This window comes from Ixodes scapularis, unplaced genomic scaffold (genome assembly GCF_016920785.2).
Source record: "Ixodes scapularis isolate PalLabHiFi unplaced genomic scaffold, ASM1692078v2 PGA_scaffold6__148_contigs__length_123643588, whole genome shotgun sequence".
NCBI lineage: Eukaryota > Metazoa > Arthropoda > Arachnida > Ixodida > Ixodidae > Ixodes > Ixodes scapularis.
The window spans coordinates 48,142,004-48,145,842 of NW_024609881.1; the positions used below are offsets into that span (position 1 = coordinate 48,142,004).

The following is a 3,839-nucleotide window of genomic DNA, read 5'->3' on the forward strand; positions in this document are numbered from 1 at the left end:
CATGCGTTTCAAAATCAGTTCAATTCAATTCAGTTCAATTTTATTGACCTGAAGAAGTATACAAAGTATTAGAAAAAGCATGTGAACCCATAGCCGCGATGCTAGTTCGGGCTCATTAACAAAATATCACAAGATACAAAGAGCGACAAGCATATGTTATTAGAAAATAACAAAAATACGCCTAATCTTGTTACTACACTATTAGAAGCTAATCTTGGTTACCGATACCAAAGAAACGATAATGAAGGTGAAAGATGATCTAGGTAGACAAGAGGAGATAGTGCTTCAGTGCTTTGTTAAAAGTATGCGAATTATGAAGGTAGTTCGATAGGGCCTTCCAGATTTTTGTCCCGCAGAATTGGATAAGCCTTCCCCCCTAAACGTTGTGGCATTGTGGAAGTTGAAGGTGTCCCGACAAATTAGCTATTGTTTGACGGAAACCTTTAAGAAGTATAGTTATAGAAAATGGGTTGTTTGTGGTCACTATTTTGTGAAACAGCGTGGCAATTTTATACTTCACTAGTTTTTGAAATGGAGGAATGCTGAGGTGATCAAATAAAATGCTCAATGCCTGTGTAAAGTGTGAGTAGGTTATAACTCGAATTGTGTTTTTGTAAATCAATAATTGGCGTGAGATACATGTCGTAGGTCATACCTCATGTTTCTGTACAGTATGTTAAATGGCAGTGGAATATCGAGAAGTGCATATATTTTAAAGTTCAAGAGTCGACGCACTGTCGAGCCTTCAGCAGAATGTAGCAAGCATATGACAGTTTTTGACAACCATAGGCGATGTGACGTTCCCAATGTAAGTGTAAGTCGAATATTACTCCCAGATATTTGAATGTATACAGCTGTTCTATAAGAGAGGTGGCAATATGACTCTTGCAATTAGCGTAGATTATTTGTTTTTTTTGTTTTGTTTGACTGAAATATAACATACTTCGTTTTTTTTTATATTCAGCGTCCACTTGTTATAGTTGCACCAATCCTGGACAATACTCAGTTCTTCATTGATTGCACTATTAATGTTATTCAACGAATTATTTGTGTAATAAATTTCTGTATCATCTGCGTACATTATCATTTGGGAATTAATAAGTAAATGTGAGAGATCACTGACATGTAATAAAAGTAGGACAGGACCCAGCGTTGATCCCTGCGAAATCTCTGTGGTGATTGGCCTAATATTTGATTGACAATTCGACATGGAAACATATTGAAAGCGAGAAGTTATATAGCTTTTTAAGAAGCTTAATGATGAACTCCTAAACCCGTATCTCTCCAACTTTTAAAGTAGAATAGAACGATCGACCGCGTCAAAAGCTTTTTTTTTTAATATCGAGGAAAACGCAGAGAGTAATATTGTTGTCGTTACGTGAGTCGTTTATTGCTTGACTAAGTGATAGAACAGCACTTGACGTAGATTTATTAGGTCGGAAACCGTGTTGGAGAGGGGTTATAATTTGAAATTTGTCTATGAAGGCATTTATACGTTTTACTACAAGTTTTTCAAATAGCGTGTTTGTACCATTAAGAACTCAAATTGGCCTGTAATTTTCAGGTTCGTTAACATCTTTAGCTATTTTCAACGAGTCCAGATATATTCCGGTTATCAAAGATTGGTTAAATATATATTCTGGTGGAATACCCAGTATATCAATATTAAATTTGAGCAGTTTAATTGGAAATTCATCACACCCAAGTGATTTATTTATGGACATATTCATAATGATAGATGCGATTTATGTAAGTGTTATTTCCTCGAATACACAGGTATTCGAGATAAAGACGGGCTGTTGAAACGTTGGCGTGGTGTTGGAAATAATGTCATTCGCAAGCTGCGGTCCAATGTTGGTAAAAAAAACGATTAAAGTCTCCGACGGTGCTGTTATCAATCTTGTCTGGGGTGGTTTGTACCTTCGACCCCGGTTTTATGACGTTGTTGATGACTTTCCACATTTTTTTCGAGTCCTGGCAGTTACTAGCGATAAGGTTACTGTCGTATTCCTTTTTACGTTTTCTTATCAGTGACATGGACAGGCTACGATAATTTTATATTATCCGAGATAAAAGGTGCTGTGTTTGTGTTTTTCAGCTTCTGCTGCCAAGTGTTTTCTTTTTTCTTTCTTTCAGTGCGCTAAGAATGCACTCAGTCATCCACGGGCAGATCGGATCTAGGTAACGGCGCTGTTTCAACTCGTCTGATGAATTTTTAATCGCATCTCTAACCACATCTGAATTAAATAATGTAGGAAAATCAAATCCCATTAACGTATGGCGCAAGCGTTCGTAATTTATGTTTCGTGCTCGCTGAAGGTGTCGTTTATCAGAAGCGTAATTGATCGTTGTAACAAGTACGAATATGGGATAATGATCAGCGATGTTATATTCGTAAACGCCAGCAGCTTCGGCATCCATATTTGTAAGAATAGGATCAATGAGAGTTGGTAAATAGGGATCACTCTAGCTCGCTCATCAATAACGTTTCTTAAATTGAACGACTGAACAAGTTATGTATAGTCTAAGTGGACGTTTCGGACAATATCTATATTAAAATCCCCGCATATAACATATCTTTTTGTTAACCGTCAGTGTTGTGAATATATCATCCATTTCTTTATAAAAAGATAATAAACACGAATCCGGTGGCATAGACACCACGCCGACAACGCCACACTTCAACAAATAAAGCCTCGATTAAGAACATGAAATCAAAGGCAGGTTACTGAATGACAAGGCGTTTTTTTTATATATATAAACAGTGCTACGCCTGTTTATACGCACCAACTTCTAGCTTGTGTTCAAAAGCGTTATGGGCCGTAACGCCGAAGGGCTCGACGGTAAGATACCTTGCTTAGGGACGAGCACCAGTCGACCACGTTTTAGTGATGGCAGAACGGCGCCAGTTTTTAGAATCCCGTTGACCAGCTGGACAAGAAAGGCCCCGAATATTTCCCAAAAAGAAACGTAAAACTAGGCTGGCAAGCCGTCCGGCCCTAGGACAGACCCAGTCTTCATGGCACGAAGCACCTTGAAGTTTATCGCGGTCAGTGGGACGCATGAGAGACGAGGCCAAGAACTCGGGGCAAGTAGGAACGTTGCCACAAAAGTGGCGAACTTTCTCAACAAAATTTTCGGATGCAAGGTTACCTGAACAAAAAAATTGCAAAAAGAAATCCCTGAAAACCCTGTCTATGTCGTGTGAATCGTCGAAAAAGCTCCTGCCCGCGAGCTAGACATTATGAATGAAAGGCAGTCCGCCTTCACAGGTTCGCACGGCGCAGAAGCACCGAAGAATTTCTGGGTCATCCACAGGCCGGTCTTGCAGTCGCTGCTCGATAACCCATTTCCGGAGGACAAGCGTAAAAAGCGCTCGTGTCGATCACGGAGGACCGCCAAGTAGTGGCCGTATTCATAAACGGGCCTCGACTCGACACTCCGCCTCGACTCACTGGAGTGGAGGAAAGAAGCTCGCCTCCATTCGAGGAGCCATCGGGCTTCAGAGACGTGACCCGGCACACTAAGTAATTACGTTTGGCACTATACTAGCACAAACAGCTGGAGTGAACTTACCTGCCCGTTGATGGAGAAGTATCCATTTCTGTTTCGAAAGCATTTCCACATCGGGACCGCCCGGTTCTCTTATCAATCGCCGCGCCCTCCGCGAACTTCACCTAGCTGGTGAAGATCGTCCGTGCGAGGAGCCGCGAAAATCGGGTGACTTGATAGCGGTAGTGGTGACAAAGGAAAACTCACTCGATAAATCGCCGGAGGGCGTGTCACCTGGGGCCACTGGACGAGCCCGCGGACGGATGGAAGAGTCCAAGCCGTCACTG

General features: G+C 41.3%; 1 pseudogene; it reads right to left on the reverse strand.

Moving 5' to 3' along the window:
* Positions 1 to 259: 259 nt before the first annotated feature.
* LOC120839268 lies at positions 260 to 941 on the reverse strand (annotated as a pseudogene).
* Between the last annotated feature and the right edge of the window lie 2,898 nt (positions 942 to 3,839).